General features: G+C 35.3%; 1 long non-coding RNA gene across 2 annotated transcripts in view; it reads left to right on the top strand.

Annotated features, from left to right (window-relative positions):
• Window positions 1-21,448, top strand: part of LOC309666474 — a 55,254-nt gene extending 33,806 nt beyond the window's left edge. For both annotated transcript variants that reach the window (XR_014267119.1, XR_014267120.1), the window contains one exon: window positions 127-21,448. This is a non-coding gene — a long non-coding RNA (uncharacterized lncRNA). The remainder of the gene's footprint in view (window positions 1-126) is intronic.
• Window positions 21,449-21,983: the final 535 nt, after the last annotated feature.

Below are 21,983 nucleotides of genomic sequence, written 5' to 3'. Positions count from 1 at the left end.
GTCAGGGTAGGAGAGGGACAGGAGCCCTCAGTATGGGTTGGCCTCAGATCAGAACATCTAAGACAATCAACATTATTTGACTTCTTGTAAGCATTTCTCAAGTGTCTTTTTTTTTTTTTTTTCCAGAAAGTGTATCTCCTCCAATCTGAGTGACATTTTAAATTGGTCATGAGAAACTGGGAGGCAGCAAAACTCAATGACTTGAAGGGCTTCAGGAAGTAAAGTGCTTGAGGCTCAGAGGAGCAGAAGACTCCAGTTCTTCCTCCTCAGTTACTCCAGACCAGTGGTTTTCAATCTTGTATGCACGTTAGAATTCCCTGGGGACCTTTATGAAACTACTGATGACTGCATCCTATCCCAGGAACCACTGAATAATAATCCTGAAACTCGATGAAAGCTTTCCATGAGACTCTAATTCAGGAAGGATTGAGAACTATCATACTAGGCTCATCAAAAGAGTGAGCAAGCAAAGTGGGAAAGGAGGAGATGTAATCTCAATACTTTTTCTTTAGGGTAGTCATCTTAACTGAAAAAGAGGGAGCATCTGAAGATATTGGTCCTGCTACATTGATTTGCCAAAGAAAGAAACTTTTTGGCCCAGAATGAAGTTTCATTGCTACTCTGATTGTCCCTGATAACATTTCTTGTTTTACAGCCTATTTTGTTTTTTATTAATGTGGTTATATCAGTTTTCTTGTGACTGGCATTTGCCTACTACATCTTTATCTATCCTTTTACGTTCACCTTCTTTCTTATATACAACATATAACTACATTTGGTTTTTATTTTTGGTATTAATCCACTCTTACCATGTCTGTCTTTTAATTGATGATTTCCATATAAGTTCCTTATGTTTATTTTGATTTTTATATATTTGGACCTAACTCTACCATCTTACTTATTTTTTAAAATTCTATTTGTCCTGTTTTCTTTATACTTCTCTTCTTCAGCATTCTTATCTTTCTATTTTTGACTGAATAATTTTTGTTTCTCTTTATTTTCCCTTAGGACCATTTTTTTTTCCCCCTCTCAACTGACTTGGTATTTTTGCATTTTATTTCTATTCTTCTACTGATTATACTCAAAACTTACTATCTACACTTAACAAAGTCCAAATTGTACAATATTTTCTTAAAATCAATTTTGAAGGTATGAAGTATAACATATGGAAAAGTGTGAAAACCAAAAGTACAATTTAATATATAAAATGTATATTTATATACTTTATATATTTATTTATATTTAATATAATATATTTATATTAAATATATAATATACAAAGCAAATACCTGTGCACCACTCAGATTAAAAACCATAAGCAGCTCCCCAGAAACTTCTTGTGTATTTTATCCCAATCACAAATTCTTTTCTCTTTTTTAGAAATAAACCTATCCTTGACTTATAATAATAGTTTCCTTGCTTTATCAGTTGTATATACATCAAAAACAAATAAAGTTTAGTTTTACTCTTTTTGAATTTTATATAAATGCAACCATACTGCATATTGTTCTTTTATGGCTTGCTTCTTTCCCTCAACTTTATTTCTAAAATTCATCCATATTTTTTGTATGTATCTTGACTACATACAGAACTACATGATTGGTTGGTTCATTTTCATTCCTGTATAGTACTCCATGTATGATTATACCACAATTTATTTAACCACTCAACTATTGATGGACATTTGTGATAGTTCCAGCTTCTGAAAACTCTGGCTAATATGACTAAGACCATTATTACATGTCTATCCTGATGCACCATATGCTTGAATTTCTGTCTAAGAATGGAATAATTGCTGGCCTCTTAAATTTCCTCTTTAGGTAAGTACTTATATTCTATTCTTTTCCCTACTTTACTATTAGGTTGTCTATCTTGTTCTCATTGGTTTGTAGGAGCAGTTTTTATATATTCTGTTATTAAGTCTTTTGATAATTAAGTGTTTTAATGCTTAATTAAAAGCATTAAAATGTTGTATCTTTTTAAAATATAATTTTGTAATGGTTGGTTCCTGTTACACAAAAGCTTAATTGATTTTGTGTATAGATTTGTATCCAGTTGCCTTGCTAGATTCTCTTATTACTTCTCATGGTTTTTCTATAAGTTCTTTTAGATTTTCTACAGAAGCAACAATAATATCTGTGAATAATGTTTTATTTTTTCCTTTCCAATCCTTATAACTTCATTTCCTTTTCATGTGTATTACACTGATTATGACTTGCAGTACAATGTTGAAGAGAAGTGGTGGTAATGGTTATCTTTGTTTTGTTCACGATTACAAGAATAAGCCTTTAAACTTTTAAAATTTGTTATATATTGTTTTCACCAGTCATGGAACCAAGAATGCTAACAATTAGAAAAAGAATAGCTAATTAAACTCTAAGTTGGTAAAAGTAAGAAAAAATAAATGTCAGAAAAAATAAATGAAATAGAAAACAAATATACAGTTATAATTAATCACAGCAATAATTTCTTGAAAAGAGTAATACAATTGTCAAAAACATCTCTTGGAATTGATTTTATTTATTTATTTACTTTTTAGGCCACACCAAGCGGCATGTGGGATCTTAGCTCCCCAACCAGGGATTGAACCTGTGACCCCTGCAGTGGAAGTATGGAATCTTAGCCACTGGATCTCCAGGGAAGTCCCAGAATTGACATATACCCTGAGAAAACCATAATTCAAAAAGATACATGAACCCCAATGTTCATTGCAGCACTATTTACAATAGCCAGGACATAGAAGCAACCTAAATGTCCATTGACAGATGAATGGATAAAGAAGATATGGTAGATATATACAATGGAATATTATTCAGCCATTAAAAGGAACAAAATTGGTCATCTGTAGAGACATGGATGGACCTAGAGACTATCATACAGAGTGAAGCAAGTCAGAAAGAGAAAAACAAATATCATATATTAACACATATATGTGGAATCTAGAAAAAGGTACAGATGAACCAATTTGCAAAGCTGAAATAGAGAAACAGATGTAGAGAACAAGCATATGGATACCAAGCGGGGAAAGGGGAGGGTGGAATGAACTGGAAAATTGGTATTGACATGTATACACTAGTATGTATAAAATAAATAACCAATGAGAACGTGGTGTATAGGACAGGGAACTCTATTCAATGCCCTGTGGTGACCTAAATGGGAAGGAAATCCAAAAAAGAGGGGATGTATGTATACATATAGCTGATTCACTTAGCTGTACAGCAGAAACTAACACAACATTGTAAAGCAAATATACCCCAATTTTAAAAAAAGGTAAAGGCACAAAAAGGAAATTGTCAAGAGTGAGAAAGAGGTCATCACTATTAATGTTTCAGGTATCAACAGATAATAAAATTATATTATGAAGAAATTGTATCATTAGTTAAAACACTTGGCACAAAGAAAATTCTAGTTCCATATGGTTTTTCTTTTTTTCTGAGTTCTTCTACTAAACTTTCAAGGAAGAAATAATGCCAATCTTACACAAACTCTTCCAGAAAATACAAAAAGTGGGTCTATTTTCCAATTCATGTAAGGAGATGTAACAGAAAAATCGCACCAAACCAGTTAAACAGGCAAGGAAGACTTTATTCAAGACTACTGCAATAGAAGAGAGAGACTGAACTCAATTCCACTGAAAATGACAGGTGGGAGGATTTTTAATAGCTAGGGAGAGCTAATGGGAAAATACTGGAGGATGTTAGTGGAGAGGTAGATTAATGTGATTAGGCTATCAGTTTTTGCTAACCTCTCACAAAGACTGGGAGACAAGGGCCCCATCTTTCTTCTTTTTTTTTTTTTTTAACATCTTTATTGGAGTATAATTGCTTTACAGTGGTGTGTTAATTTCTATGGCCCCATCTTTCTTGATGATTACATTTCAAAGGGACAACTCCCTGGTTCTAGAGAAAGACATTTCTGGGTTGTAGTAGAAGATTAACATCTCCAAGTGGCAAAGAAAACATTCATGATTGCAGGTTTTCTAAAATAAATGCTTTAAGAAAAGAGAGGTCAGAAAACAGACACATAGCTCAGTGGAACAGGATAGAGAGCCCAGAAATATACCCACACACTTATGGTAAATTAATCTACAACAAAGGAGGCAAAAATATACAATGGAGAAAAAACAACCTCTTAAATAAGTGGTCCTGGGAAAACTGGACAGCTACATGTAAAAGAATGAAATTAGAACATTCTCTGGGGGCTTCCCTGGTGGCGCAGTGGTTGGGAGTCTGCCTGCCAATGCAGGGGACACGGGTTCGAGCCCTGGTCTGGGAAGATTTCACATGCCGCAGAGTAGCTAGGCCCGTGAGCCACAACTACTGAGCCTGCGCATCTGGAGCCTGTGCTCCGCAACAAGAGGGGCTGCAGCAGTGAGCGGCCTGTGCACCGCGATGAAGAGTGGCCCCCACTCGCCGCGGCTGGAGAGAGCCCTCGCACAGAAACGAAGACCCAACACAGCCAAAAAAAAAAAAAAAAAGAACATTCTCTAACACCATATTCAAAAATAAAACTCAAAATGGATTATAGTGTAATTGTAAGACTAGATACTATAAAACTTCTAGAGGAAAACATAGGCAGAACACTCTTTGACATAAATCACAGCAGTAATTTTTCTGAATCTGTCTCTTACAGTAAAGAAAATAAAAACAAAAATAAACAAATGGGACCTAATTAAACTTAAAAGCTTCTGCACAACAAAGGAAACCATAGACAAAACAAAAAGACAACCTACAGAATGGGAGAAAATATTTGCAAATGATATGACTGATAAGGGATTAATATCCAACATATATAAACAGCATATATAAACATACACATACAACTCAACATTAAGAAAACAGACAACCATATTAAAAAATGTGCAGAAGAACTGAATAGACATTTTTCCAAAGAGGAAATGCAGATGGCCAATAGGCACATGAAAAGATGCTCAACATCACTAATCATCAGGGAAATGCAAATCAAAACCACAATGAGATATCACTTCACACCTGTCAAAACAACAATGCGATATCACTTCACACCTGTCAGAATGGCTATCATCAAAAAGACCACAAATAACAATTGCTGGTGAGGATGTGGAGAAAAGGGAACCTTCGTACACTGTTGGTGGGAAAGTAAGTTGGTTCAGCCACCATGGAAAACAATATGAAGCTTTCTCAAAAAACTAAAAATAGAACAACCATATGATCCAGCAACTCCATATGATCCAGCAATTAGGTACATAGCTGAAAAAAACAAAAACACTGATTCGAAAAGATATATTCACCCCTATGTTCCTAGCAGCATTATTTACAATTGCAAAGATAGGGAAGCAGCCTAAGTGTCCATCAACAGATGAGTGGATAAAGAAGATGTGGTATATATATACAATGGAGTACTACTCAGACATAAAAAAAGAATGAAATTTTTCCATTTGCAGCAATGTGGATGGACATGGAGAGCATTATGCTTAATGAAATAAGTCAGACAGAGAAAGACAAATACTGTATGATATAACTTATATGTGGAATATAAAAAAATACAACAAATTAGTAAATATAGTAAAAAAGGAAGCAGACTTTCAGATATAGAGAACAAATTAGTAGTTACCAGAGGGGAAGGTGGGTGGGGCAATATAGGGGTCAGGGAGTGGGAGGTAAAAACTATTGGGTGTAAGATAGGCTACAAAGATATATTGTACAACATGGGGAATATAGCCAATATTTTATAATAACTGTAAATGGAGTATGATCTTTAAAAATTGTATTAAAAATGAAAAATAAATTAGTAAAAGAAAAACAAAAATGAAAAAAGGAAAAAGAGGTCAGAAGTCTATAGTTAAGAAGAAGCCTGTCTAAAGTTTTGTCAAGCTGAGGGGAACATTAAGACCATCTTGGTTAGAGGTTAATGTAACATTGTTTTTAAAACCTGACAGAAACAGTAATAGAAAGGAAAGGAAAATTACGGGCTAATCACGCTCACATACATAGAGACAAGAATTCCAAAAATTTTAACAAACCATATTCAGTAGTATACAGAAAGAATCAAACATTATGGTCAATTGGTTATATTCCAGGAATGCAATATTGGAAAATGAGTTGCTATAATTCACCACATTAACAGATTAAAGGCAAAATATCACATGAGTTTCACAATATAAGCAGATAAAAAATATTTGTTAAAATTCAACATCCAGTCATGATTAAAATTCAATTAAACTATGAAGAGAGGGAAACTTTCCTAATTAAATAAAGGGTATTTATGAAAACATACAGTAAATCTCATAGTTGATAAAGACATTTTTAAAGGCTTCCTGTTTTTGACCCAGGATCAGACAAGGATGTTTGTTTTCACTATTTCTATAAACCCTCTACTAGATAGTTTAGTTAGTGCAAATAGACATGAAAACAAACAAAAGAAGTAAGGACTCGGAAGGAAAAATAAAAGTGCTATTATTCATAGATGATATATTTTGAGACCATAGCATTTGAGCATACAAAATTAGACTTGTATTTTCCTTATGAATTAAACCTTCTTATCATTTTGACTTTTTTTTCTGTACTAATGTTTTGACTTAAAGTTAGTGTTTTTTTCATATTTATGTGGTTAAACTAGCTTTCTTTTAATTAGAATTTGCATGGTGTATCTTGTTCAGTCCTGCAACTTTTAATCTTTCTATAAACAGCATATAATTATTTTTGTTATTCAATTGTCAAACTTCATTTTAACTAAGGTATTAGTTTATGTACACTGAAGGTAATTATTGAAATAATTGAATTCATTTTTGCCATTGTATGTTCTACCTTTTATTTGTCCCAAGTGTTTATATTTCTTTTTCTTATTTTTTTTAATTTGTCAAATATGTTTTTATACTTTTATTGTTTTTATCTCCACTAGTTAGAAATGGTTAACATAGAAGTCAAGCTCCTTAATTAACACTTTAATGCCATTTAACACCCCTACCTTCCACTTAATACATTACTGTCTGGTATTTTAATATTTTTTCAAAAGTGACAAGATATTATTATTACTTTTTAAAATACAATTGATGTACATTTAAATTTGTTCATATACTTACCAATTTCTTTGCCCTTCATTACTTCCTGCATCTCAGACATTCCATCTGGGATCACTTTCTTTGTGTCTGAATTTCATCTTTTAGAATTTCATGTGGTGAATGCCTGCTGGCAACAACACTCTCACTTTTATTTTTCCTGTAGAAGTCCTGATTGATAATTTTTTCCCCATCACTTTGGAGATAAATGATACTGTCTTCTTCCTTTCATTACTGTTGATGATAAGTCAGCTTCAGGGGACCTGTGGCTCCTTGAAGGTAACTGTTTATTTTTCGGGACTGGTTTTGAAAACTTTTTATGGTTTTTGAGTTTTGATAGTTTGTTATGATGCTCTTAAGTGTGTATTTTAAAATAATTGTATTCTGGGATTTATTGGGCTTTTTGAATTTGTGGTATATTATCTTTCTTTAGATCTGTAAGATTCTCATCCTTTATCTTTTCAAACCATGAATCTGTGGCACTTTTGCTTTCCTCTTCTAGTGGTTCTCCAATCAAAAATAAGATAGACATTTTCATTGTCTCCTTCACACCTCCTATTCACTTTTGCTTTATTCTATCTTTGTCTCTTCATCCTGTGTTCTTGATCTCTTCAAATTTCTCTTTTACTTCACCAACTGTTATTTCTTCTATTGTATCCAATCACTGCCAGCTATGCTTTTTTTTCTGTATAAAGAAAAAGTTTATTTTCTCTTCATCTCTCTCCTTTCTCTAAAACCGCACTCAGGGAACCAACATTAAGAGTTTGGTGTGTATTTTTCATCTCTTTTTCTGTGCCAGGCAAATACATACAGATACATAGGGTCACTTTTATTTAATAAAGACCTTATTTTTTAGACCAGTTTTAAGTTTACAATAAAATTGAGAGGATGATACAGAGATTTCCCATATAATCCCTGCTCACACACATAAACTGCCTCCCCCTTTATCAGCATCACTCACCAGAATCATACATTTTTTACCAAGGATGAACCTACATTGACACATCACAGTCACCCAAAGTCTATAGTTTACCTTAGGGTTCACTCCTAGTGTTGTACAATCTGTGGGTTTGGGCAGATGTGTAATGGCATATATTCATCATTATAATTTTATGCAGAGTATTTTCAACTGCCCTAAAAATCCTCTGTGCTCTGCCTATTCATCTCTCTCTCCTCGTCTCCTTGGCCACAACCCCTGGCAACAATTGATCTTTTTACTGTGTCCATAAATTTGCATTTTCCATAATGTCATATAGTTGGATTCATACAGTATGTAGTCAGATTGGTTTCTTTCACCTTGTAGTATGCATTTTTAAGTTTCCTCCCTGTCTTTTCATGGTGTAATAGCTCATTTCTTTTTTTTTAAAAATAAATTTATTTATTTTATTTATTTTTGGCTGTGTTGGGTCTTCGTTGCTGCACGTGGGCTTTCTCTAGTTGTGGTGAGCGGGGGCTACTCTTTGTTGCAGTGCGTGGGCTTCTCATTGTGGTGGCTTCTCATTGTGGAGCACGGGCTCTAGGCGCGTGGGCTTCAGTAGTTGCGGTGCGCGGGCTCAGTAGTTGTGGCTCATGGGCTCTAGAGCACAGGCTCTGTTGTTGTGATGCACGGGCTCAGTTGCTCCGCGGCATGTGGGGTCTTCCTGGACCAGGGATCAAACCTGTGTCCCCTGCACTGGCAGGCGGATTCTCAACCACGGTGCCACCAGGGAAGCCCCAGCTCATTTCTTTTTAATGCTGAATAACAGTCCACTGTCTGGATGGGCCACAGTTTATTTATCCACTCATCTACTGAAGTATATCTTGCTTGCTTCCAAGTTTTGGCAAATATGAAAAAAGCTGCTATAAATATCCATGTGCAGGTTTTTATGTGGGCATAAGTTTTCAATTCCTTTGGGGAAGTACCAAGGAACACGTTTTGCTGGATCATATGGTGAAAGTACGTTTAGTTTTATAAGAAACTGCCAAACTGTCTTTGAAAGTGGCTGTACAGTTTTGCATTTCCACTAGCAATGTATGAGAGTTCTTGTTGGTTCACATCCTCACCAGCATTTGGTATTGTCAGTGTTTCAGATTTTGGCCATTCTCATAGGTATGTAGTAGTATCTCGTTGTTTTAATTTATGTTTCCCTGATGAGTATGATGTGGCTTTTCATATGCTTATTTGCCATCTCCATTGCTTTTAAAAATTTCTCTTATTTTATTTTTCAGTTAGACATTCTGTTTGGTTTTTTCTCACATCTGATAGGTCACTTTTCATGATTTCCTGATTCCCATAGGTGTTTGTAACTTTGTGAGTTATTTCCTTAAATATGCCAAGTGCAATTGTTTTAAAAACTGACTTATTGTTCCAACATCTGAAGGCTTTGCATGTCTATTTTGTTGTTGTTGCTGTTGTTGTCTTGTTTCTGCAACTCCTAGAACAGTCCCTAACACCGAAAAGAGTGCTTCCTGATGGTAACTGCATGGTAAATATTTGTTGACTGAGCAAATTCATGCCCTTTTCTTGCCTCTGTATCTTGGGTTGTTGTTGTTTGTTTTTTGTCTAGCCCACTTGGATATTTTTTACCACATACTGGTTATAGCTTTTACAGCTTTCGTGATCTAATGCTGTTTTTTAAACCTCTCCAATTAGAGATTTTCTTCCCAAAATTAGCCACTGTCTTTAAGGTATTCAATGCTTAAAATGTGTTGTTTTATTTATAATTTATTGAACACTTTTCATTATTTTTAGCAAGGATTTTATATGAATAACCTAGCATATCATTATCAGAAATCAGATTTAATCAATATCTTAACCCCTAAAATATAAAAACCTTAGAACACTTTATTCCTCCCTGCACTTATATGCTAATTTTGTCCAGGATTTTAATCCTGTCCTTTCTTTAGCCCCATATATTCAACGTTGCTATTTCATTTTTTTTAACATTGCTATTTCTAAATTATATAGTCAATATATGCTTTGTTTTACACACACACACACACACACACACACACACACACGCACACACACACACAGGCACATTTACTACTCTATTTACTCATCATTTCTTTTTGCATTTCAGACCATGCTTCTGGGTTAATTTTCCTTCTTCTTAGACATTCCTATAATGTAGATTTCTTAATAATAAAGCTTGTCAGTTGGAGTTAATCTAAGCATGTCTTTATTTTAGACATTCTTGAAAGATAGTTCTGCTGGATACATAATTCTACGTTGATAGTTTTGTGTCTCAACAATTTAAAGACATTATCCCACTCTCTCTATTAATGCTGTTGCTGTCATTCCGACTGTCATTTCTTTCTATGTTGTCTCACGTTTCCAGGATTTAAAAAACAATTTAGCCTACTTCGAACATATTGTGATTCCTGAATCAGTAGAGATTTGTGCTTTTATTAAATCTCAATAATTACAGCCATGATGTCTCTAAATTTTGTTATTCCTCCTTTCTATCTATTTTCTTATTCTGGAATTCTGTCTAGGTCTATGTTAATCTTTTCTTTCTGTCCGCCATATCTCTTTCATATTTCTCATATCCTTGTCTGTTTGTGATGCATTCTGTGTAATTTCTCAAGAAATATCATCATTAATTCTCCCTTTAGATGTGTTTACTGCTTAACCATTGATTGAGTTTTTTATTTCAACAGTTATATTTTCATTTTTAGATGTTTCACTCTCCCCTCAAATATATGGGTTCATAACTTTTAATTGGTTATCTTTGTAATGGAATCTTTTGTTTCTCTAAACATTTCATACATATTTGCTCAAAATTCTTTATCTTATAAATATATACAAAAATCTTGGGAGTTTAAATCTGTTGTTTATTGTTTTTACTGACTAATATTAACTGCTGTTTTCTTTGTAACCTTTGATTGTGATTCATTGCCTAATCTTAACTATGTGACATTCCAGTGAGTCTAAATTAGACAACTGTTTGAGTGGAGAGGATTCACCTGTGCTTCTGCTGATACCCAAGAAGTTCCAACAGCTAAGGACAACTATGGTTACCTTTAACAATCCTGGATCACTGAGAGTTTAGGCTCAACTCAATATTTCGGTGCTGGCCTAGGGCTCAGTGTCCCAATAGCAGTGCTACTACCATCATCTGCCCTCATATTCTCAGGGTAACCCGACCCCTCTTGGCTGTCTACTACTTCTAGCTCCCAGCTCTGGCCACACCTAACTCTTCCCACAACCACTCCTCCTCCCAGAAAGATGACAAGAGAATTTCCAAAACCTTTGTTAAGACTCACAATGCCTCACTCTGTCCTACACATAGCTTGTAATTTTGTAGGGGGAGATCCCACAAAAAAGAACTTATTTCACAAGAGTGCTAGAAATAAATTCTTAAAGTCAATGCTTAGACTTGATTCTGTAGGTATATGCATTGCTGATACCTCTATCAAGGACATTGGGATAAAACTCTGAAAAGTTGCTTCATTCATTAAGAAAGTCAACATGTATTTTTGGGGTGCCTACTAAGTGCCAGGCACTGTGCTTGTTAGGCACTCAATCAACACTATGTAATTTGACACGACTTTATAAATAACATTTAATTTTTTTATTTTCCAATCTTTCTAGTTCTCTTATTGCCATTTCTAACTTTTCTACCTCGGATCATGGTTTTACTCTATATTCCTGTCTGATTGAATAACAAATATATGGAATTTAGAAACAATCATTAGAGAGGAAGGGGAGAGATGACTGTGTAAAATAAATTCCTTTTCTAAATAAACAAATGGACAAAATGGAGCTAAATCCCAAATTATTAACAAACTGTTCCAGAAGTTAATTTGAAAGTTTAGGTTTCAAATAGACTGATGGGAACATGGGAACCTATTTAACTCATAATGTAGCAGGTTACTCATATGCTCATTTATTCAATAAATGATTACCAAGTGCCTATTATTTGCCAGGCACTGTAAAATGTTGCTGGGGACACAATAATAATCAAAATAAAGTGGTTCCTGTTCTTGCATAGCTTACTGTTTAGCTAGAGATACAAACTATACAAGCAATAGCAATGAAAATTCAACCAGCCATGAAAACAATGAAGAAATACAGGGAGATATGGAAGCACAAAAAACATGAAGAGGTTAGCCTGACAAAGGAGAAGGAACAATGAGAGGCATTGGAGAAAAAGTGTGTAAACACCAGCAGGCAAGAAATATATCACCTCAGTGAAATGAAGAGAAATTATGAATGATGGGATGGAAGAGAATGTAGCATCACTTTTGGGAAAGATAATGAAAGATGAATCTGGAAAGATAAACTAAGGCCAGGTAACTTAATGCAATGTTGAAACTTTAAAATTTATCCTAAGAGCAATGGAGAGTCATTGAAGGATTTTATGCATGGAAGTAACTTGACTAGGTCTGCAATTTGCAAAGATTCTTTGGCTAGAGTGTGAGAAATGAAAGGAACTGTCAGGGATAGAGAAGTCTGGGAAACCAGGTAACGTATTTTCAGCAATTTAAGTGAGAGAGAATTGAGGGAAATGGATGAATTCAACAATTTAAAAGTGCTGCTTGTAAGGAAGTGAGAAGGTTTAGGAAAAGGGTGGATCAAGAGATGACTCTGGATTTGGCTTAATCAGCTCTCTCTAGAGGGAAATAGTTGCTGCTGGAAAATTTGATCTTAGGAACAGTTGGTCCTTGATGACAACTAAGCTTCCATAAGACACTGGTATGGTTAATAGGGTTTCCTTCTGTTTCTTGTTTCTGACTCAGTCAAGAGAGAGGATTCTTTATTTGCTCATCCCCAATTGAAGAGGGAATGCTATCTCCAATATGGGCATTAAGTAGAAGCAAAAAATTCAAGCTGTCAGTCTGACTTGATGGAGATGAAGGGATGACAAAGAAAGATCTGTGGGTTGGTGCTACCCAGGAGTTGGGGAGAGTCGGGATCCCAGCTTGAGCCTAAGTTGGGGCCACTTCTACCCAGCTATGTCTGGTGGGACTCGTAGACTGATAGGATGTGTCTACCAGGAGCCTAGAAGCCTCCTAGAAAAGAGCACATTTAATACAGTCTTAAATATTATAGAAAAAAAGGTGAATTTGAGTACAGTAAAATGTTTGTAACGTAGAGGTTAAAAATATGGGTTGTAGAGCTATAGTTGTAGATGGTTAATAGCAAGAGTTCATATTCCAGCTTCACCACTGTATGGTCCAGTTTCCTTATTTATAAAAAGGATAACTTTCCTACTTGACTGATTGGGTGGTTGTGAGGATTAAATGAATTAATCCATACAAAGCACTTTGAACAGTCTCTGACACACAATGAGTCAATAAATATTAGCTAATATTATTATTTCTTTAGCTCAGCTCTTCACAGACTTCAGACTTGAGCCTTGAGGAGGAGATGGGGGTGGCAAGGAGTAAGTGAGAAAACAATAATGAAATAATTGTCTTGACTAAAATCTCACAAGTATATTAGGGCACAAGAGTCACCAAAACAGGAGTGTGTGTGTGCTGTCAGACACACCATGGTGCCTAGTGGGGCAGGCTGGATTTGGAAAGTAGTGACTCACCCTGGGCACCAGAAGCAGGCTCCACGCAGATCCCAGGCAGTGGGCCTCACTGAAGGAGGCCAGGTCCCCCAAATGCAGGTCAAAGTCATTCCTAGATAAATGTTCCCTTGGTGTTTTAAATTAACTTTCACTGTTTGTCATATGATATGTAGTCTTAGGCATATTACTGAGTTAAAAAAAAGCATGACATTTTTGAATAGCAAATAAGGTAATCGTGGGCAATCTGAGCAAACTTCTCAATTGTGTTTCTGCTAACGTACGTGAAGTACATGCTACTCACTCAGTAGGAAAGACTATTGGCAGACTGACAAAATGAATCATTGCTGAAATGTATTCAAAGAGAATTAGAGAGCAGAACCAGGGACAGAATCTAACAGGAAATAAGCCCCATGGGTCATTCTGAGTTATAACTCTTTCAGTGTGTCTGTATGAGTTTATGTTTATTTGTATAATAGTAGGATGTACTGTATTGAGCAAGGGGAAGACTTTTCTGTAACATACGGGAAAATTTTCTTTTATCACTCAGGTTTTATCGTCTGGTTTTTCACTTTTTATGCAAGTTATTTTCCCCCTTCATGTTAGAATAATTTTGGTCAATGTTTTTTTTCAAGGTATGAGTAACTTTTATTTTATTGTCTTTAGGAAAAGTTAAAAGAGTCACGATGGTTTTCTTCTATCAGAATGGAACCTATTCTGCACAAAACTTAAAATTCATTCTTGGTTTCCATCTGAAACTTGACAAGATAAGCCAGATTGATACTTTATAGTCTTCAGCTTTTTTAAAAAAATATTTATTTATTTGGCTGCATCAGGTCTTCGTTGCATCAGGTCTTAGTTGCGGCATGCGGGATCTAGTTCCCTGACCAGGGATCGAACCCAGCCTCCCTGCATTGGGAGTGCGGAATCTTAGCCACTGGACCACCAGGGAAGTCCCCTAGTCTTCAGCTTTTAAAATATATTTTGCAATCTCCTTTTCACTTTGCATCCAGAAAAGTATTTTTAAAACTCAAATATGAGCATGTAATTTTCCAGCTTAAGACTCCTTAGTGGCTCTTCCATTGACCCAAAACCTACCAGGTTTGCCCCAATCTGGCACATACTTACCACTCCAGCTTGGACTTCCGATCTGATTTTTTTTTAATCTCTGTGCATCAGCCACAAAGGACTTACTTCTGTTCTTCAGTGTACAGTCTTCTTTCTAGATCAGATATTTAAAACCCAAATACAGACAGAAGCAGAGTAATGTAAAGTGAAACAAGTCAAGTGTAGAGTGGTGGTATCTGTGGCAAATTGGATCACACATACTCTCATGGAAGCAGCTGCTCCTTGGTTCAGCTGAAAGTTGCCATGTGTTAGATCTCATTTTTCAAGAAATCTGATTTCTTTTTCTGGTAATCTCCAAGTTCTTAAATGTTGGCAACAAGTTTTTTTAAGCACTCCAAAAGTCAATAAATCAAGTTCTGCTTACTATTATTATTCCTGTAGGTAACCAGATTGTTCATTCTTAAAGACTCTAGTCCTTCTTTTCATTACCCACCTCTCCCTAGGCCCTAGCCTCTAATCTCTTCAGGAGACTCCCTTCATAGTTAAATTCCCTTGCTCAGGACTTCCTTGGTGGCACAGTGGTTAAGAATCCACCTGCCAATGCAGGGGACACGGGTTCGAGCCCTGGTCGGGGAAGATCCCACATGCCTCAGAGCAACTAAGCCCGTGTGCCACAACTACTGAGCCTGCACTCTAGAGCCCACGAGCCACAACTACTGAAGCCCACATGCCAGAACTACTGAAACCTGCGTGCCTAGAGCCTGTGGTCTGCAACAAGAGAAGCCACTGTAATGAGAAGCCTGCGTACCACAAAGAAGAGTAGCCCCCGCTCACCACAACTAGAGAAAGCCCACGTAGAGCAATAAAGTCCCAACGCAGTCAAAAATAAACAAATAAAAAAATAAAAATAGAAAAAAATAGTGCTTTCTTAAAAATAAATAAATAAATTCCCTTGCTCTACAGCTCTTACCATTCCTTTGATAGCATTCATCATACTTTTTTTTGACTCATCATGCCCATCAGACTCGTATGAATTCCGTGAGGTTAGAGACCATACACATCTTTTTTATTGTATCTAGAACAATGGTTGGGATATAAAAGGCAGCTCAAAAATATTTGTGAATCTAATTGAAGTGGATTACAACATTATCCTAGTTATATTAATGTTAGGTATATACATTCTATATTACCCCCATTTTATAGAATGAGAAATTATAATACTGTGGACTTAAAGTGACCTTTTTGTGATCATTTAGCCCTTAGTAATCCAGCTTCTGAGTCAGAGGTCATAGCTCTTGTCACTGGACTATGTTACTTTTCTTAGTAATCCTTAGATTTTCATAATATTGCAAGTCTGAAAGCTTTAACCACTATAAATTGTTTAAAACTAATTCTGAATATATGTTTTAGTATTTAGTATTAAATATTAAGCTAAAGGAGTAAAACACAAAAGAATGCATATGGTGTGATCCTATCTTTGTTAGGCTAAAAATACAGGCAAAACTTAACTATATTTTTTGCATGCATACATGGGTTGTAAAAATATAAAGAAAAGCAAGGAAGAGTAAAACAAATATCAAGACAGTGGTTACATCTAGTACAAAGAAGATATATTGGAGAAGGGATATATGGCAGGAAGGTTGCTGCTAAGGGCCTGGCAATGTTTTATTTTTTGGCTTGGATGATGGTTGCATGGTTATTAACTTTTGATTATTTTTATATTGTGCTGTACTCATTTCTTAACACTTCCTTAACAAATTACCAGAAATGCGGTGACTTAAAGTAACACAAATTTATTTTCTTATAGTTCTGTGAATTAGAAGTCCAACATAGGCCTCACTAAGCAAAAATCAAGGAATCAATAGAGCTGTGTTACTTTTTGGAGACTCTTGGGGAGGATTTGCTTCCATTTTCCAGCTTCTATAGACCACTGGCATTCCTTGGCTTCTGGTCCCCTTACTCCATCTTCAGTGCCAGCAACAGCTTCTCACACAACATCATTCCTACCTCCTCTTCTTCCTCCCTCTTTCACATTAAGCACCCTTGTGATTATAATTGAGCCAATATTAGATAATCCAGAATAAACTCCCCATATCAAGAATTGGTTTTTTTTTTTTTTGGCCGCACGACGCAGCTTGCAGGATCTTAGTTCCTCACTCTGGGATTGAACCTAGGCCCTCGGCAGTGAAAGCACAGAGTCCTAACCACTGGACCGCCAGGGAATTCCCCCCATATCAAGATTCTTAATCACATCTATAAGGTCCTTTTTTCCATATAAAGTAACATATTCGCAGGTCTTGGTGACTAGGTCATGGATGTGTTGGGGTCATTATTTTGCCTACCACAGATACATATTCACTTTAGGCGTGCTTATTATATTTCACAACAAGATATTGTGGGGGGAATGCAGAAAGGGAGCGGGAAAGAAGAAGAAGAAGGAGAAGGAAGTGGTGGCAGGAGTGCAATATTTTAAAAGTTGAAATACTGAAACATATTATGAGTTGTAACTCACTTAATAGACCCAAGAAACCTGAATCCTAAACTAGCAGTGAGGAAATCCAAGAAGAAACCTTTTTTTCTTTTTTACTATAGATTCCCAAAGGCTCAGAAATTATTGGCACCAGGTACCTGTGAAAGTGGGGGTGAAGGTGAAACTGAAAACAGGAAGACTGGTTGACACCGCTAAGAAGTAGTCAGGGGAGATTGGGATTGACATATATACACTAATATGTTTAAAATAGATAGCTAATAAGAACCTGTTGTTTAAAAAAAAAAACCCTCTGTATAGAGCAGGGAACTCTACTCAGTACTCTGTAATGGCCTATATGAGAATAGAATCCAAAAAAGAGTGGATATATGTATATGTATAACTGATTCACTTTGCTGTACAGCAGAAACTAACACAACATTTGTAAATCAACTCTACTCCAATAAAAATTAATTTAAAAAAAAAAGAGAAGTAGTCAGATACCTTTCTCACTTTCTGCAGCTGAGCCTTGGCAGACGGTAGAGACTTATATAGAGAGGGTAGAATGAGGGCCTGTGGGCTAGTGGACAACAGCTACAGCTGATGGCACCAGTGCCTAATGAAAGTGAGAGGTTTACATCAATGTTACATACTGAATGTTGTGACACTCAGCTTTCTCATATATAAAATAGGGGCAAAAAAACTCATTTTATTTTGGAGGGTAATGAATTTAAATGTTTGGCACTATGTCTGGAACACATATAAGGTCCCCAAAATATAACTTTTAAAAAGAATCAGTATAGCTATGCATTGAGAGAGAATCTTGAGGTAGGCTGGATCCTCTCCCTTTGTCAGGCCTTGAGCCAGTCATGTCCACAGTGAATTGAAGGTGAACCTAAGGAAATACACTGAAATTGGAGAAAAAGTAGAATAGGAAGGGTGAGAACAAGCAGAATAGGCATGGTGGTGGTGTACTCTTTTTTGTAAATAAAATAAGGACATGTGTGAGTGGACAGTATCTGTATCTTAATAAATATTATACAGATAACACAATTTTAGGTTACTTTAAGTACCTAAAAGTGATAAACTAGTTGGTAAATTCAGGTTCCAAATACATTTCTTGCTAAAATGGTTTACTGAGAATATAATATTTCAAATAATATTTTAAATTATAAATTTTAAAAAACAATGAAACTACCTTAGAGAGAGTCTGGGAAATAAAGGGAGAAAAATCATCTCGTTCAAATCATACAATGAACATCACTGACATTTTGAAGTCTCTTCCTGAAGGTTCCCCAACCATTCATTACAAATATGTAAATTTTTTTACATATTTTTAATCATAATAAACATACAATTTTATATTCTGCTTAAAAAATTTTTAATTCACACAATCATTTTTCACATTGCTACAGAGCCTTTTAAACTCTGTAATATTACATCCAGTCTAATATTTATAAAATGTATGTTACTTTTAGAAATTGAAGTTGTATTAACTTTCTAGTACACATCATGATGTGATAAACAAATTTGCATTTTTTTTATAGTTTGGAATTGTTTCTTTAGGATAGATCGCAGACTTTATTTTTTAGATGTTGGACAATGTAATTATATAATCAGATACTTCATATTACAAATGACTCTAATTAGGAGTGTTAGGTGTCAAGGAAACTAAGTTATTCTTCAGCCAAAGTTAAACAATCAAAAATTCTAAATTATTGAAATAACATTTCTCATAGATTTACATCAAAGAAACTGAAAACTGCCCAAGCCACCTTGGGAGTCATTTTAAATTATTTCCAGTGATTTTTAAAAAGATTAAAATCTGTCAACTTTAGATAAATTTCATAAAAGAATAGAATTTACCTAGTTTTATATTATAAAAGTGAACAAAAAGCATACACAGAGTGTTAGGATATTATTAAGGTTTTAAAATTGGTATAAATAATGGTAACATTGGAAACTCTAAAATGGTGAGGTTTATTGGCTACTTTTTCTGCTTTTTTCTAGATTATCATATAACTAATGAGATTCAAATAACTAAAGGTAGTTCCACTGTACCTTTAAATGCGATTCCGATTTGTTGTGTCAACTCCGTGATACTCATCCACCTCATGTATCATCTGTGTGGAAAAAATTCCCCAAATTATTAACATATTCAAATCATATTCCAAGTAGACTGAGTAATGGCCACATAAGAGATGACATCAAATTTTGGTATTTTTATACAGAAATGATAAAAACCATAATTCAGGAAGCTAATTTTGAGGTAAAGGTAGTTTGTTAATATTATTATTTAATTCAGTATGAATCTTTTAGATGCCTCACCTCTAGGACCTTACAGGCTTCCTATTGGGTAGACTAAGCTTGTACACATTAAACAGTTTTAAAAAATATATAAGTACATGAATCCAAACTTAAAACAATGGTAAAGATTAATAATTAACTTTTTTTGGAAGGAGACTATTTAAGAAAAATATATTGAACACTCACAATGTGTCAATAATGCGTCCAAGTGAATGGATAATGAATAAATCCAAGTTGCTGTCTTCAGTGAACTCATCGTAGCTTACAGGACTCAGGAGACCAAGTGCTAATTTTTCCTTTCTCCTTGTCAGTCTATATGATTTATCTATCTCTATCAGAGTGATTTTCTCATCATTTTGAAATTAATATTTGTTGAAATTAATATTATATGAGTGCTATGCATAGAGTGCTATGGGCTAAGAGGAGAGTATGGTTATATTTTACTGAGGAAGAAAGTCAAATCATATAGGAAGTGACATTTATAGTGGGCTTGAAGAATCAGAAGATATACGTAGAGAAGAGAAGAAGAACAAATTTCTAGGCTGAGCGAAATTAATTAAAAGTAGCTGGCTGTATCAATTTACATTCCCACCTAACCTACATATATGGAATCTAAAAAAAAATGGTTCTGATGAACCTAGGGGTAGGACAGGAATAAAGATGTAGACGTAGAGAATGAACTTGAGGACACGGGGGTACGGGGAAGGGTAAGCTGGGACGAAGTAAGAGAGTAGCACTGACATATATACACCAGCAAATGTAAAACAGATAGCTAGTGGGAAGCGGCTGCATTGCACAGTGAGATCAGCTCAGTGCTTCGTGACCACCTAGGGGGGTGGGATAGGGAAGGTGGGAGGGAGGCACAAGAGGGAGGGGATATGAGGATATATGTATACATATAGCTGATTCACTTTGTTATATAGCAGAAACTAACACAACGTTGTAAAGCAATTATACTCCAATAAAGATGTTTAAAAAAAAAATGTAGCTGGCTGTGAAAGAACATGGCATATTCAGGGGAGGGTGCATTCACAGCTCCTGAGAATTTCATCTGCTTTTTATCCAGGGGTAAGAGAGTAGGGGTGGGGTCATATGTGGCTCAAGATATTGTTGGGAGCCAGTTATGAACTCCAACATCAGTTTATTTTGAAGGCAACAGGGATCCAGTGGAGGATTAAAATAAGAAAGTTATCAGATATGGCAGTGTAGATGTTGGACAGCAATGGACAAATACTGTTAAGCAGGAGTCCAGCTAAAGACCATTTCTTCCTTGTTTCTTGGTTGTTGGAAGAATGGAGTGAGGAAGAGGTATTTGTTCTAATGTGAGAGGTGGCTGGGGGCAGGAAAGAATCTAGTAAATTAGAGTGGATACATAGGAAAGGAAGAAACACCACTGGTTTTTTTTCCCAAACATTGCCTTCAAATTATATTTCAGAATATATTAAACAGTGACTGTATTTTTAAATGGCCAGCTATTCCAGCATGTTCATACGTCAAATATTAGCCATTCCCAGATGATGTGTTAAATCAATGTTGCCTCTAAAACAGATGTTTTAAAATAATCTTGTGACAAAGATGGGAAAATTCTTCCTTACAAGTGTAAACAAAAACACATTTTGAGGGAAAACTTGTACTAACTAACCAATCACAAATGTTTTCTTGGTGAATGGCCTGTTTAACTTTCCTATTAGCACCAGAATTTCTTGGTTTCTTGGTTCTGTGCCTGGGTTATTGGAAGTAAAAACATGTTTTGAGTGAGCTGACTATTTTTAAGATGACTTTGAAACAGAATCACTGCATTGAGGTACTCTAACTGCTACACACTATTATATATAAACAAGATATAGTGTTTATGGGCAATGTCCACTAAATCAGGTATCTTATGTCATTATGATTAAAGCAGTTTATAAAAATTCTTGACTTTTTTTTGAAAAAGTAAGTACATGTCTTACATGGAATTGATAAGAGAACCTCTCTGGACTTAATAATGATGAGGAAGAACTGGTTGAGAAGTATATGAATAACATGGAACTTGGGGGACTATGTCTATGTCAATGGAGAACTGCAAAATGATGATAAGTAAAAATTTCTTTATGTTTCTTCTCTTTCTTTCTCTTCTCTCTCCCTTTCTCTCTCTCTCTCTCCCTGTCTTTTTCCTCTTCTCTCCCTTCCTCCCTCTCTTCTCTCCCTCCCTCCTTCTCTCCTCTCTCCCTTCCTTCTCTTCTCTCTCTCTCTCTCTCTGTTCAGGGTAAGAAGAGTAATACAGAGATCGGTCTACTATTTCGGGATGGGAACTAAATTTAACAGATCACAGAAAGAAAACACAGCCACTCCATTACTATTTTGCATTCATCTTCTTCTAAGAAAATGATATTTAAACTGACATGCTGACATATGTTAATTGGTGATTATAAGGAGAAAATTGAAATTTGAGGAAGGGGACTAAGAGGAACAATGCCAGGATATAATAATGGCAAAACATAGGGTCTGGTGTTAAAGTAGGGTTTGAATTTATGCCTTACTAGGTACATGACTAGACAAGCTATTTGATCTGTTCAAGCTGAGTGGTATCTAAAGTTTCATTTTCTTCATTTTTAAGGTGGAA

This window comes from Balaenoptera physalus (assembly GCF_965194825.1).
Source record: "Balaenoptera physalus genome assembly, chromosome: 1".
NCBI classification, from domain to species: domain Eukaryota; kingdom Metazoa; phylum Chordata; class Mammalia; order Artiodactyla; family Balaenopteridae; genus Balaenoptera; species Balaenoptera physalus.
The sequence above is the reverse complement of the archived record's forward strand: the minus strand, read 5'-3'. Positions and strand labels throughout refer to the sequence as shown.